This window comes from Lagopus leucura, unplaced genomic scaffold (genome assembly GCF_019238085.1).
Source record: "Lagopus leucura isolate 7727_CA_CO unplaced genomic scaffold, USGS_WTPT01 Super-Scaffold_100106, whole genome shotgun sequence".
NCBI lineage: Eukaryota > Metazoa > Chordata > Aves > Galliformes > Phasianidae > Lagopus > Lagopus leucura.
Window position 1 is genome coordinate 210,922 of NW_024962325.1, and position 16,266 is coordinate 227,187.

General features: G+C 43.9%; 1 protein-coding gene across 12 annotated transcripts in view; it reads right to left on the minus strand.

Annotated features, from left to right (window-relative positions):
• Positions 1 to 16,131, minus strand: part of SLC45A1 (solute carrier family 45 member 1) — a 33,744-nt gene extending 17,613 nt beyond the window's left edge. For 5 of the 12 annotated variants that reach the window (XR_006181686.1, XR_006181684.1, XR_006181685.1 and 2 more), the window contains exon 1: positions 225 to 482. The gene's annotated coding sequence lies outside the window, so the exon portion shown is untranslated. Of the gene's footprint in view, positions 1 to 224; positions 486 to 9,742; positions 9,815 to 15,824; positions 15,914 to 15,954 lie in introns of those variants that run through there. The other 7 variants (XR_006181687.1, XR_006181683.1, XM_042887715.1 and 4 more) reach the window with 5 other exon arrangements.
• Between the last annotated feature and the right edge of the window lie 135 nt (positions 16,132 to 16,266).

Consider the following 16,266-nt stretch of genomic DNA (forward strand, 5'->3'; position numbering starts at 1 on the left):
TCATGTCTCAGAGTTTGCCCACAAAGATCGTGGCCTAGATTTGCTGCTGATCAGAATCTGGAGGGATCAAAAAAAATGGAAGGAGCCACAAGATAGGACAGACAGAAGGTCACTGAAAGGAATGAAAGACATCGACAGCACAAGGAGCCTGGAAAGAACAGTGATCCTGATTGCTGAACACATGCTGAACTATGAGTCGAGGAAAAACCTCTGTTAGGAATTACCAAAAAGTTCTCAGCACACCAAGCAGAGTTCCACGGCAGTATATCTGCACCACTGTCAGCACCTGTGTGAACAGTTTTCTTAGACTGCCATACAAGACAGCTTCAAGGAATCTTTTCTGACTATTCGTTATGCAGGAACAGACCAGACCTTGGTGTCTCTGTTAACTTCCTGAGTCACCTCCATGGGTTACCAGCCAGAAAACCCAACGTGAAATGTGGTCTGGTGATCTGTTAATAATATACTCTGTGTTTGTTCATGATCTTTAATCACATGGCTTTGTGCTCTGTGGAACATCCTGTCTCTCTCGCCTAAACCAGTTCAGAGGTAAAGATGCTTTGGACTCAATCCAGACTACATATGTATGTTTCTGTCTTGCTCTGGAAGCTGTTTGTCAGTTTCAAACATGTTGGCACAGTTTATATTATTGTGTTTTCCTGGAGGAAAAAAACAAATCTGCCTATGAGATGAACAAACAGATAACCCTGCACACACACCCTGCTCGCCCCTAAGAACCCCCTTATCTCTACAAGGACAGAGGAAAACTGGAGGGTAAAGGTTAGCACACAATACATTTGTTAGGAAATTGCTTTATAAGAAACCATTTGTCTATTTCTACTTCTATGTGCACGGGATTCCCTTCCAAGCTGGAAAGCAACCTGTAGACTCTTCTGAAGTTGTGAATGTTTATCCAACTCCCAGCCTCATAAAAGCAGCTAATAATAAAAAATGAAAAACAAAAACAAAACCCAACTACCACTGACCCAAGACCACATCAGGGTTTGGCATCTGGCTGAAGAAACATGGACTTCTTGAGGTTTTAATTTCAGCGAATTACTCCACTGTACAAAATGGGAAAGTGAGATGCAAAAGGCTGTTATTGTACTGCTTTTGTAATTTCACATTATGTAAAAAGATACTGACCCTATATCCAGGAATAATGCATGGACTTAGAATTAACATCGTGTGCAAAGTATCACTAAGATCATATAACAACATTAAGATCTCTCTTTCTAACTGACTCAAAAGAGACCAGGCACAAATACACACACAGTCTGCCTCCGAGATTTCTTGGCATATTGGACAACCGCTCTTACATGTGACTGACACGTTGTTCAGCCAGCGCAGTTGGTTTCTTTTAGAACTTACCACACTGTTCTGTTCTAAAAATCAGAAGGCCAGGCCCACTGCTATAGATACTTGTGTGCTTGTGTTTCATTTGGCAGACTGTACACACAGCTTTTCAGAGCTGAATCGCTACAACCCGATCACACCAAACACATGGTAATGACTTGCATTCACTGACAAGTGTGCAAATATGATTGAGGTTCAGGACATAAGTGGGCTGTATACCAGTAGGACACTGCTCCCCATGTTTGGAACCTTCCCAGAAGGGAAATTTGAGAATATTCAGCAGCAGGAGCAGAACAGAAGCAGGATCAAATGTATTTTTCAGACAACTGATGAAGCCCCCCTTCTGCACAGTACAAAGTTTTGTGGTGCAGAGCGCTTTAGATCAAAGAGCACAGGGAGGACACTTCTACCCCTCTGTAACATTCCACGTAGCTGTGATCCAAAGGCCAATTATTAGTCCTACCCAGGATTGCATGCAGATTGCAATAAATAACAGCTTTGTACTCTGAAATCACATCTATATGCTCCTCAAAAAACCTTACATCTCGTAAAAGGTAATGCGAATATCTAACACACAACTAGCCTCTCGTTTTATCAAGATAAATTTTATCAGGGCATTAACAGTTTTTAATCCATTTCAACTTAATCCAAGCAGAACTTGTTAAGTTTAAGACAAAAGGAGATGACAATACATGTAATCTACCAGCAGAGGCCATACCTCCATGGAACAATTAAGAGTCAGTTGTGACAAATCCCACAGAACCTTTGGAGTTTGACATACGGGATACAGAACTACAAATTCTCAGCCAATTTCCTTCAGTTCGCTCTGATTTCCCTATTCCCTCACTTACTGCTGAGCTTCAGAGTTCATCCACAACTATCACAGCTCTCTTACTTTAACTCCTCTTCAGGCTGCTATAGACTTTACTGATAACAGGGCCCCGTATTCAAACCATGACCTACTGAAACCTTCCCTTCATGCTTTATGCTATTTCTGCTCTATGCTCTTACTCAGGCTCCAGCCCTCCTACAGATGTTCATGCAAGTGCCCTTTTCCTTTGATTACAATGCACTAATATCCTAACACAGGGAAAGGTGTTCACATCTGGTTACACTTCTTGGCACAAAGAACCACGAATGCCTGTTTTCAAAACTCTACAATTACAACTACGTACCTATTAAAGATTAGCAATGCCTCTGAGATGCAACTTCACCCCTTCATTGGCATGGTTTGTAGCTGACGGCAAACAACTGAAAACAAGCAGCATGACTTAGAGTACAAGTTGTGACATACAAAACACAACCACCTCATCAGTCAGTTCCCCGGCCATAAAACAGACGCTAGGAAAGCAGTCTCGATTTGCAGCGTGTGTGCAGCCTGTAGCCCAGAGCACTGGGTACAAATACGCGAGCAGGAAAGACTGCTTCAGACAGTTCTGACACTCTGACACCACTGCGCGGTGCTAGAGACCAAGGCTGGCAATGCACTCACTGCACTGGAAAGTTCGAAGTAACTTCTTGCTAGCGTCGCCTTGAGTTTTTAAGCGTTATTCACCACTGCATTTTAAGTTGAATATAAGAAATGAAAAGGGGAAATTCCAGACTGAAGTTTGTCTACCCCTCAGGCACTTCCTGCACTAGAGACAAAAGGGAACACAAATTGTCAAAAAAAAGCTTCAACTTCTGCTACTGACCTTTTTCTTGATTTTAAGCAAGAAATATTTGCCTTCCAAAATTGACCTGGAAGCAATGCTGCCCACCTTTGTGTTCCTAGACTCAGAGTTGCTGCTGGCATACCTCCAGTGGACCACGCTCAGAAACAGGCTCTGCTTTGCTCCATCCTCAGTTTCTCTCTCAACTTTTCCTGCTGCTCTTTAAGCAGAGCGGGCACTTAATTGCCACTTGGTCTTCTGGGCCATCCTTTGCCAAAAGGAAATTACAAGCCTTCTCTCTGCTTGCCTGGTAATCACTCAGCTAATGGAAGAACGGAGTCCAGCAATCCCCTTACAGAGAAGGCAGATAATTCAAGCATAATCAAGCTAAAAGTGCATACTGCAGATAATTGAATAAGCCACAAAGTGTTTCCTGCACAACTATACCATACCCTCTGATCATATGAGGGTTAACAGTGAATTCTCTTCTCCCATACAGACACATAGGCATAACTAAAGCAGGGACAGAGAAAACAAAACTTTCAGATTATTTTTTCTACAACTATTAATCCCTCTTTTCTTTAATTAATTTCCTTCCTGTCCTGACTACGTTAGCCTGAAGGGCCTCGCTTTAAACAGGTGGATGCAGCATCTCATGTCCTTTGAGCAGCGCATCTATGTATCTACGCAGATCAAATACAAGGTGCTGAACATAGAGGACATTACTGTTAGTTTGGTAGAGACTTTAGTGAAGACTTCAAGATGTTGGTTTTTTTCCTGCAACGCAAGGAAACGCTGCTACATTCAAGCCCTTCAGCAATAAGCTATTAATTCCTTTGGGTCACAACAGAAAGCAGACTTATTTTCTAAGAACATTTTCTAGAAGGTCTCAGTAGGGTGAGACAGAGCACAGCAGGGGAATTTCCTTTGTGCCAAATGATTCCAGGCGCAAAAGATGGATAATGCAAATGAATCAGCAGTGCCTCTGGCTCTAGTTCTGAAATAATTTCTCTCCGCATCAGGAGAAACACTGTGAGCCTAAGAACAGGCAGAGAACATCACTTTCTAAATCACCTTCCAAAGGTGAACAAGTTGCAAGTTAACTTGTTCACTGCACATCAAACACCACGGGTCTCTGGGGGAAAAAAAAGGATGGGCCTTCTAACGTGTCCCAGGTATTGCATTTCCTTCACAGCACCTCGGTAGCATCAATTAAAACCAACCTCTAATTTGCACTAAAATAATCTGATTTTAAATTCCTTCTGAATGCAGTTGATCTTGCCTGATCTTTCTCTAGTACAGGTGACACACAGACGTACCCCAGATGATGGGTCCTGTCTCCACTATCTATTTTCAAAAAGGCCTCGTTTCATCACACTGCTGGACCAGACCATGGATTCACTGTTACTATGCTGTTTCCTTACAAATGCAAGGAAAATCACTGGGTCATCTCAGCGGCACCACATTGTCACCATCAGCAAAGTCCATCGCTTTTGACCAAAAAGACCAAGGCAGTTCATTTTGCTCCAGCAGATAAACCCTTTTAGAAAGAACATTATGTTCTCCCATTACAGAAGGTTCCAAAACACACACTTCTTTGTGGGAAAAGATGACTTAATTGTAACCTAGAGAAACACACCAAGTAATTTAAGTAAGAATGCAGTGAAAATGTCTATCTGGAGTAGTTCCATATGCCCAGAACAAACTAAATTGTGTCCTGGTAGGACTAAATGTAAGGCAGTTTGCTTTTGCTACAGAATAGGGAACTTCCCTCCTGTTTCCTGGTTACTTGAAGGTCTTACTGAAAATATGTAAACATTCAGTGTAATCACACTGTGAGCTTCTAACTGGAATAAGCAGAAAGTGTTTTGTTTTTCAATATATAAATGCAGAGATCAGTAGGAGGAACACCGAAACAGCATTCTCTTTTTGTCAGGCATGCCTTTCCATATGAGAACTGTAGTGCTTAGCAGATGTATAACCAGGTAATCATTCTCCCTGTGATGCAAATATTCCTTACAACTACAGGCAATGTTCTGTTCTTGATGCTTGTAACTGACAGGCTCGTGAAAGATTTAAATAGCTAGGAGAAAATAAGCCATTAGGACTGCCTTTAATTATTCAGTTTTGTCAGATGCCTGTAGTGCATTCAGAACCTGAGACCTTCAGGGATAAACGTGCCTCAGCTTTTAGCACTACACCTAAAGACTGATTCTTCCACGTTGGCCTTTTCACTCTCCATTCAGCCAACAGCACATTGCTTTACAAATAAAAGAAACTGCTTCCTGTACACAAAATCACTTACAATGAGATTTTGGAGAAAAAACTGCTTGTTTGTTTTTTTCCAAATCTGCAATATAAATCCCTCCCCCCCGCAGCCTTTATTTCTGTTTAAGACTCACAGCCCGCCTGCAGGTACTGCTGCCCTCTCTCTGCCTCTAGGAAAGAATGAAGAGGTAATTAAAACACGGAGCAAACTGTACTGTTAGTTGAACAGTGCAGGTATACCCCGATACCTCACGTACCATTGGCTAACTTGCTGAGCAAACTGACCCGGTGAGTCAGCTATGACAAGAAAATGATGTCACATATAAAAATTCTGAACTAGTAACCTCCAATATTCTTTGAACACTTGGGAATAATTCCTGCATTAGTCAGAGAGCAGTCAGTGTAGGCTGCCACTGCCTCAATGAGTCATGAACAAAAGACTTGGCACCTCTTAGAGCTTAGTGCAACTGCTTGTATTCTTCCACTACAGGCCAACGTTTCCCAAACTGAGCACACAGTGCAAGCACGGCTATGACCCTACTACGTCTCCACTAGGCAATGACTCATCCAAGTACGCTCCAATCAATTTGAGTTCCACGATCTGTGCTTCTCCATGTTTAGACATACATATTCATTAAACCAGAAGCATTTCTACATTAGATCTTTATGCAGAAAGCTTCCACCTCAAGATAAACAGTGTCTTACAGGAAGCGTAAGACCAGGCTTAAGTGTTCTGCATCAAAACTATTCATTTCCAATCCCTCATTAAATCTACTAAATTACAAACACTCATACCAGTTATGCTGCCTTTATTGGCTTTGTCACTCATTCTGTCAAAAATGAAACTTCAAGGACTATAAGCTTGCTATCTTGATAGGTGTTCCTGAAAGCCTCTCCATCAAGCAGGAGATGCAGCACTGTAGATTAACACCAAGCCTGCTCAAAGCACCTGGGTGTTTGTCAAGGGAACAAGTCTCTCTCAAATCTGAGGCAGAAACAAAAAGCTTTAATGTGCAGTTAAGAGAAGCATCCACTATTATCTACATGGTTTGGAATCTGCCTGTATTTGGACAGCAGATCTGAGCTGATGCTCTACGGTACAGCTCTTAAGATTAAATGAACGAATAATGAGTATTAATGGATATAAGTCTTAGATCTCCAGCAAGCAGTTTGCTATGCTACTGAATAAAGTAGTATTGCTTCATAGCCCTTTGCAGTGGCATCTGGCTGGTGTATAGGTGGTTCCCAACAACCTCTGAGTCACACAGATGAAGCCGTAGTTTCTGTACAGCACTTATGTCTGGTGTTTGGTAGAGGGCAATGGAAGAACAGCAAAGGAGAACAGCAAGTAGCTGAGCAATGAATTCTTCTCTGATCAGTGTACATCGAGTGCACCACCTCCCACAATTAAGAGATAGAGAACCTTGAGTTCTCAGAAGCTCCATCTCCTGAGCCTGATTATCTCCAATTACTACTTTGCTTTTGCGCACATGTATTTCTCTTCCTCACCAGAAGCTCTTATTTTACTTTTATCCTTAGGGATGCTGTTACTTGAGCTCACAGTGTTTCCCCTTGATGCAAATCCACTCAGATCCTCTGCGCTGCTCATCCTTGATGGCCACAAGTGCTTCAGAAGTACACCTTTCCTTTCCAAGGTCTGACAAAGCAGTAGATGATACCTTAGCTTCACCAACTCTTCCTTACAGAATTTCTACCTTACTTAAGTCTCTCTGGTCACTCAGATACAGAAATGGTTTGTTCACAGAACCAGTGATAGGAAAGTAGAAATTCCAGTTTCCTCTCTCAGCATTCCATGCAGAGGAATCAGTAGCAATGTGCTTTTCATTCTCCTCTGATTAACACAGGAAGTTTACACATACTTTTTTGGTTCAGACTTTTAAGAAACAACCGGGTTAGTCAAGTGGAGGCTGGAGCTGTGGAAAGTGCTTTATTACTTCACAGAATCACAGAACACCCCAAGCTGAATGGACCCATAAGGATCATCGTGTCCAACTCAGGGTCCATGCGGGACCACCCAAAATTCAAAGCACGTTTCAGAAAGCATTGTCCAAAAGCTCCCTGAGGTCTAGCAGCTTGGGGCTGTGCCCACTGCCCTGGGCAGCCTGTTTTGGTGCAGAACCTTTTCTTAACCCCTCACCTGACCCTCCTCCATGTTCAAAGTGTCAGACATCAAATAAGCACTGAAAGAGGTAACCTTTCCATCACTGGTGGCAATAAGTAGAGACTCTGGACCAGAAGAAAAGGATCCACCTAATTCCGTCTTCTCTAAGTGAGTTGTCAGTACCAGCTTCCCTAAAGCAATAATGTAAGTTAAATATTAATCCTACATGCAAATAGGAACTTTTCTTACAGAGCAAGAGCTGATCTGGTTATCAAGTTTCCCATGTGCAATTCCCTGTTACTTTGAGGCCAATGACACCCACTGCACATTAAGCAATCACCCATAGAGCCCACCTCTGCCAAGGCCACAGCAGCCTAGAAGAACAAATGCCTTCATTTCCTCACTCAGTTATACACAGATGAAGCACAACTGCATCTTCCCCATTTCTAAAGAAAAGCATCACTAAAAGTGACACAGCCTCAGCTCTTCTCTCATTGGTTTTCCAGTTCAGTTTCTTCTGAGCAGCCAGATCTCACACATGGAAGAGGAAGGCTAGCCTCTCCTAAATCCTATCCAACCTGAAATACTGGCTTTGCTGGCCAGAGGCCCAGGGAAGGCTGTAACTGTGACACTGTGTGCAGCACCTACACTTAACCTTTTCCCTTCCAGGTTACCGGAACCAGCATCTTAGCAACAAAGAACGCTTCACATACAGCTTTTCATGTCTCTTGCCAGTTGAGCACTCCTAATGCAATGCTAAGCAGCAGCTGCCATCAGTGCAACGCCTGCCAAACTGTGAGTCAGCCGCTGGGCCGAGTCAGGCGGGCACTCAGCCTCCCCACCACCCCCAGGGCCAGAGCCTTCTGTGCCAGGTGCCTCCAGCACTTAGCTAGGGCTTCAGCAACACTCTCACCTTTGGCCAACTGGCTGTCCTGTCCCACCCCTCCTGCCTCAACTCAAGCAGCGGTCAAGTCAGCAGTGCCTTTTTTTTTTTCCTCCTTTGTTTTGCCTAAATAAAAATCCTTAGGATTCCCTGTTGCATATAATCCCAGTTCCTTGCACAGGCATACTTTCAGGCAATCCTGCAACTGCATCATAATTTGATATGTTTACAAAGGTTTCTGTAGCCATAGCTAGCTCTGTATACAAAAAGTGCACTATTTTTTCCAACAAATTAATAGGATGTTAACAACAGCTGGGACCGGCAGTTAGAAAATTCTTTGTCTTTAGCAGCAACCACCCCAGAGGTTCTTATTGAGAAATGACTTCTGAAATTTTAAGAGGGCTTTATGCACCATTTAAAACAAAAAATCCAGACATTAATACATTTAGTTCATCAGTTTATCATTCATTTATGGAAGGGAAGTTTTCAAAAGTTAATTGCTATGTTCATTTTAAGAATTGCTGAAGTAAGCAATGCACAGGGTCACGCAGATAAATTCAAGCAAGCTGGGCAAAGGCACACTTAAAGCTTTCTGTTTTCCTGCTATTAATATGAATTGGATCATATGACAGATTAGAGTGGTGGGGGCCTCAGGAGGTCCCTCGTCCGACCTCTTTCTCCAGGGCCTCGACCTAAGAATGCCTGTGCATTCCTGCAAAGATCCCATGCCACCTCTTCTGCTTGAAATTCTTCAAGGCCCAAGACTTTCACATTCTGCATCCAAAAGCACACTGGAATCTCATCCTCCCCCTCTTCTGCAGCATTCTACAGAATGTCGCAGAAAGATGTCCTGAACTGGCAAACAGTTTGCTTCGAGATCCTGCCCTGGAGACTACCTGACAGAGTAAGGCACAGCTTCCACTATGAGGCAACACTATCACAACTCCTGTGGCACGTGCCAATTTCCAAAGAACTTCAGGCAAATGAGAGATGCAGTCCCGCTGTGCAAGTCTTCCCTGAAGGAATTCCAAGTGAATTTATAGTAACTGATGGCAAACGCTGACAGACCGCTTCCACACCCCCACCCAAGGGGAGAAAATAATTCATCCTTATAAGCAAAGATATTACAGACTGGGATATCCCAGCTACCTTAAGCCCAACTCCAGCACTTGGATCATACATCAAATGACTTTGAGTCACTCAGCTATCAGGACAAATCATCAAGCCAATCCTTTCACTTTGACACCAAAAAGTAATGACTCTCACGACACATCTCCCCATCCACTTGTTTGTCAAGTAACACTGCTGACACCTTCTTTACAAAACAAACATCAGCTACTACAACCCGGTGTAAAAGCAAGCTGCTCTAGCTTCTCTCAAGTATGCATAGCGGTGGGACACTAGAGATAATTTACCAGAAACCATAAATTAAAGTTTCAAGATTAAATATATTTAGCGTACCTTCTATGGCACTTAATAGTCTCAGGCACCTCAATTTCTGAAAAAGCAAGGTGTGTTCTGAAGATTCCATACAGCAGAAAGCCTCTGGAGAATCACAGGCACCTGGGAGTTGTCACGTAGGGTACAAAGGCCAGCTACCAGGCACTGATGAACTGCAGATCAATCCCTCAGATGGATACAGGTGGCAACTTTGGCAAGTCACACCTGCCGGAGGAAAACCTAAAGCTTAAAGCAATTTCTCTAGGCTGGGTTTAGTTTATCTTACTGCCCACAGCAATTTCAAAGCATGTGTTGAAGGGCACTAAGAACAATTCCTCAATAAACAAACTGGTAGGGAAGAACTACACTGAGGCATCTGCCAATATCCTTGTACCTGACTGTCTTGTGGTGGGGCTGTTTACACAAGGAGCATCTTATCCTCACCTGGCAATGTGTTCTGATGTATTACTGTACATTCTGTTTTACATCAAACACAATTTGTTTTACATAATATGTTTTACTCAACTTCTGCCTCTAATACCAACCACTAGCAAGTACAAAGAAAGCACTCAGCAGAAACGGAGCAAGCAAACCTTTGCCTCCTGTCCATTACCTGCTATGGATTTAGCAGTCAGCTCTACTGACATGTCACAAATGATGACTTATGGCCACTACCTGCTTCAGGTCCTCCTCCTCCAACATTCGGTGCTGTGGCACAGGAGGTTCCAGCCTTTCAGAGTAGTGAGCTCACCCTGCCCTTAAGCAGCACTTTTAATGGTTAATTTACTAGGACACGGACTATTTAAAGACACCCTTCCTTAAGCCTTATCTGTTTGTTTTAAGATACATGAATTTGTACTTTCACTACACGTACTTCTGGATTAGGTTTTCCATTGAAATACAGGCTGTCACTTGGGAGAGAGCCAGCTGGCATCAGGAGACAGCACAGCTCAACTGCTGTCAATTGCTGAACTGGAATACAGTACCATTGTGATGGACAAGGAAAAATGTGTTTACCAGAGGTTATCACTGGTGTTTGGTGACAAGCATATGAGCAGACAAACAATCTCATAGGCAGTGAGCAGCATGGGGGAACGCGCAACAGCGTGCTGGCAGGGTACTGAGCACACAGATCTGTGAGTGTGTTTTTGTGTATGTAAAGCTTATTTTCAAAAGCTATAAGAGGAGGGTTTAAGAGAAATCATTAACCTAACACTAGTAAAATTTGTCCTCTGCAAAATCCCACCATTCCCCATCAGTATACAGACAGCATCTTTCCCTGCTAGAGTGAGAGGATAAGAAAAGCAGGAGGCAAAAATCTGCAATACTAGAAATCATACCACAGACCCTTCACAAAAGCCTGATTTTTACACTTTCAGGAAGCTTATTTTTAATCTTCCAGAAAACTGACAAGTCACACCAGTATTGGAGAGAGCCGGTGTGTCAAATCTGAGTCACATGCCTTTGCTTCATCAGAAAAGTATTTTGATGGCAGATTTTGTTCAGCTTATTTACAGGTTGGCAGGTCATTTTTTAACTTGTCAAAACATGTGCCAGGCATGTGTGCAGCAGCCAGATAAGCTATCGTGTAGGTAGTTTCTGAAAACAGCATACAGAAACACACATTTAATACAGATGATTATCATTTATACTTTGATTCTGGCTTCATTCTACTATCTTTACATCACTGTAATTACACTCCACATTTCCTTCATGATTCATCATTGCATAACAAACTAGATAGGTGCTTCATGGGTGTGTTGCAGGTTTGCACAATTAACTCAGTCTATTGGACTGGAAATGACGATTTGTATTAACTGAAAAGATCATGTGGCTGTGTAGTTTGTGGGTGTTGGTTGATTAGAATGGAAAGTGCCAATTAGAGAAGGAGAAAACGACAAACTCATTATGTTTAAGCAGAAGTACTTATGTCTTCCTGGAAATTTTAAAGTTTACCTGGAGTGGGATTCACAGTCGCTAAGCTTCAAAGAAAATGATTCTTCCTGTGTCTGTGAGCACACCGGGATAGCAAACAAGGAGATGGAGGGATAACAAACACATACGATCCAGGAACAGGTTGAGAGAACAGACCAAGAGCCTCCTAGAGTTACTTTCTCACTCCTAAATGCAGATGGCTATTCTTACAACAACGCCAGCACTCTGATCTTTTTTCTTTTTTTTGGCCAGACTTCATAGGAGATTCAATACACTGAAAATATAGGTTACGTATCATGCATAAGTGATCCCCTAAAAACATAATAAAACAGTAGGAATTCTGGCAACGAGACACTTAGTTTATTTTAATGGAATTAAGCACATTCTGCCACTCAGCGTATCCTCAGCCTTGCTTTTTCTGCTAACTTGTATTGATGACAGCTGCAACTTCCAGCAATTACTACAAGGTTCAAAAGTACGAACTGTGCACCAGAGTTTACTCTGCAATATTTCTCAACAGCCCAAAATACGGTCTGTGTGGGCGTTGGATGCAAGAGGAAGCTCAGCTTCTGTCCAAATGAATCCAACCAATGAAGTTTGAAAAGAAAAAAGCAAACAAACAGAAACCCACACAACCTTCACCACCACAAGCTGGGAGATGGAAGAGCTGGCAAAGTGTCGTACAAAAAGGTTTTTCTGAGATTTACTGTGATTACAGCAGCTTTTCTGCCCTTCTCACCTGCTTGCAGCCAGCGCTGCTGTGCACAGTTAGAGCTGAGACCTGTCCTATACAGACACATGTGTGCACATGCCTATGACAAGTATCTATGAGTGCCATCCATGCTTTAGATGTTCATTTTGAAATGTTTCAAGGTACCCTGATCTTCAAGTGCTCAGCTCTTCAGAAAATCACACAAACTCATACCTCATCCAAGTAAACTTTAGGCCCTGAAATTGTAACTGTCATTCATGAAGAGACATTAAAATCATGTCCAATTTCTGACGTGACAACAAAACACAGCCAAATGCAGCAGCAGCACAGTCTCACGGGGATGTCTGTAACAAAGAACCAGTAGTGCAAATACAAACACCAGCCTCAGAGTAAAAGCAGTCTGTTGTGTCCCCTTCCTCATGAGCTGCTGAGGCAGAAGATGAAACACAAATAAAAGGAGCTTCATAGTGTCTAGAAGCCAAATTACTGAATGATACATTTCTACAACAATACACTCAGTACTGCTTCTAACCATCTGCAGCTTTTCATCTGAAATCACTGCTGCAGTGCGCAGAGCACCCACAGCTGGCACCTCCCACTGCTGCCAGCCTGAAACACCACACGTCCCTTACATCCTTGGATACCCAAAAGACATGTAGGTAGTGAGCTCACCATGATAAAAAAAAAAAAAAAGCATGTTGGAAAAGAAACAGAGTAGTAAACTAAGGTAACAGACTAGGATAAATTCTTGGGAAGGATGAAAACAAACTTCAGCTGTGCTACAGACCCCCTAACATTGCAAGTGAGTACATTCCAGGAACTCCCCAAAGTAAAACACAGCACTCCCATAGAAACACTGCACCTAAGGGCCACGCAAACACGCTGAGCCCATCAGCTGGCACAGAGCCCTGTGGCTCCGGGAAGAGAAATGTTGACCGGGATTTGAGTCAACCCCTCCGTTTGAAACGGTCCTCCCATGAACTGCAGTTGGAAGTTTCTCAACACTGCCCTGAAAGAATCCAATTAATACCAAAGCAGCACAAGCTGTGGGTATTCCAGCACAGCAGAGCGAGGCTTTCTGGAGATCCGTTTGTGCGCCTGAAAGCAACAAGGAACTCGATTTGGAAGAGCTGTATAACAACACGCCTGCGTCAGCAGTATTTATGTAACATTTCTTTGAGGCATTCCAATGTTACTGGATGGAGAGTGAAAAACAGATGGGACTATGGCCATTTCTGGGAAACACAAGTGTGAACAACCACCTATTTTTAATTTATCAAGTTCCATTCCAGTCTAAGCTGCTACAGAATCTGCGTCAATCTTTGTGTCCTTTTTTGATCTCTTCCCTCACTTAGCTTATGCTTATGTACCGAAAAAGCCTGAGCGCATGATTACCCCATCCAGGCAACATGCCTTTGAAATGGCTTTTTAATCTACACTCTCCACTCCCTGACAGACTGACTTTTACAGTATGTCTGTATTTGCTGTCTAGACACTTGCATATGCTAACCTCTAATTTAGCCCTCCCTTACTGACCCATGAGTTTCCTCCCTTCTGTGGGTCTTCTGGCTAAACTGGAAATGCAGCTCACTCATTCTACCCTATACCTGCCTGCTGTAATTGCACTCGTACAAATCTGACCAGTGAAAAAAGCATACGTTCATCATTTACAACAATGAATCCTGACACTGAAACAAGTTTCGCAGTGCTCTCCTAATCCTGTGCCCTTCTTTACTGGCTCCAAACTTAAAGAATGAGTGGTCCTTTCCAACAGGATTCAGAGTATCTATGTAGACAGGAACCTGAGCTGAACCTTGTGCTGCGTGCCCAGTTACACAGGCAGAAAATGATGGGAGTATCTGGCCTAAACAAGGAAAGGAAAATACATACATGCCCTAAGAATAGCCCAATCTGATGTCAGTCTAAGGCAATATTGCCCCTAGCATGGAGGAAAAAAAAAAGAAAACGTCCTCTCCCAGCAATCTGACACAAGGCACTTCCTCTGCAACCTTAATGAGTGTTTTCCTTCAGTCTCTGTGTGCCCAGTTTTTCAGCCCATGTTAATGCTTCCGGTGTTTGCAGTGCTCAGAGATGTAATGAGGGTGTGCAGATGAGAGCTCACCAAAGCCATTCTGTACTTCCACTTTAAATACTATCTTTGCACCACAAACCACTTCCATGTGCCTGAAGCATAAAAGATTTGCTATCTATGTCAGCTTGTACAGATGACTTAAGAGGCAATTTAGCATTATCCAATTGCTTTAAAGTCGAGTTCATCCAGGGCCCATTATTTAGGCTGTGTACAAGGCTGGATTTCAGCATCAGGACTATACAGTCCCATAGTGGTGCCACTGCAATCTGAGAGCCTGCACTATTAATCTAGATCCACCTTACTCAAACTCACTGTCCCTGGCCCTTCCTTGCACACCCACACATCTTTCTCTACCCCAAACTGCGTACCACACAACGCTGCATAACATCCCTTTGCACAGTGAGAAGTAATATCAAATTTATCTGCTTCCAATTTGGGTGAGATAATTTATTGACTCGTGTAGCAGCATGAATTTACTACTGCTGTGTGACAGACTTTGATTTGCTATCAGTTCAGTGAAACTACAACAGTGCATTACTTGCGCTTCACCCAAATGCTAAACCACCTGACAAAATAACACTGATAGGAGCACAGAAGCTATGAGGTATCATCATTTCCAGGCAAAGCTTGAACGTCCTCTCCACGAGACAAAGTTTCCCAGTACAAACAAGTTAAAAACCTGAGCACCTGTAACTCCTCAGTTTGCACCAGAAGAGGCCACTGCAGCAGTTCATCCTACTGAAGCCACCTCAATGCTTTGCAGCCCATCTTACAAAAGGCTCGTGTCCTGCATTCAGTCACAACAGCAGTAAGGGTTATTTGCACCACCAATAAATAATGCATCAGCACACTAGAACCAGAACCAAAACCAGGCCACCTTACTGCTCAGCACATTTATGCTAACAGGACAACTTAAATGTAACAGAACTTTAAGTTACACGTGCAGGAGAAGACACAAACCTCAGCTATGACCTGACGTCACACAATCTGCAACAACAGGGTACACATTTCCTTGGCAGTTGGGGATTTCAGAGCCCTTTGCTCACCAAAGCAATGAGGGCACAAAGCAGATTTAACGAAAAGTTTTCAAACTAGTAAACAGCGGTACATGAGAATTAACACAAAGCCCCGGAAAGAGGAGGCTCGCAGGAGCAATTCCTACAACAGCGCCAGTCTTTTGATTTCCTTTAGGGCGGAGCGTCTTTTTGTTATTGCTGTCTTTTAGCGCTAATGAAGCATTCGAGCCTCAAACGCCTCAAGGCGAGCACTCGCCGTCCCTCACACACAGCCATCATTTTCACACAGAACGCCTCAGACACCGACTGGGAGCCGAGCGCAGACACGAAAGCCGCAGCGCTTCTCACCGGCCGGCACGGAGGCGGAAGCTCGGCAGCCGCTCGTTCCGGGGCAGGGCAAAGCGCTTCCCGCGCTGCCGCCGCCTACGGGGGGCGTGTAGCTTCCCCTCCCCGACTACAGCAGACCGGAAACTCATACCGGAAGTGCCGGCGGAAGTCCAAGGTGGCTCAGCCCACTTCCGCCTCCCCCCAGGTGAGGCCCGCCTACTGAGCGCCACTTCCGCTCCGCCGAAGTCGGCGGGCCCTTTGGCGTAAAGGTGGGGGCCGGCGCACCGGGGCCAGTTCTTGCGCTGCTGGCACTCCCCGGCCGTACCCCACAGCGCCGCTCGGGAGCCGCGACCGCTTCAGGCACGTGTGCGGCCGTCGCCGCTTTAAAGGCTTTTTCTGACGCACGCGCAGCGCGGGGAGAGAGGGGGCGCGGCGCGCGGGGCGGTGCTCCGTACGGCCCCTC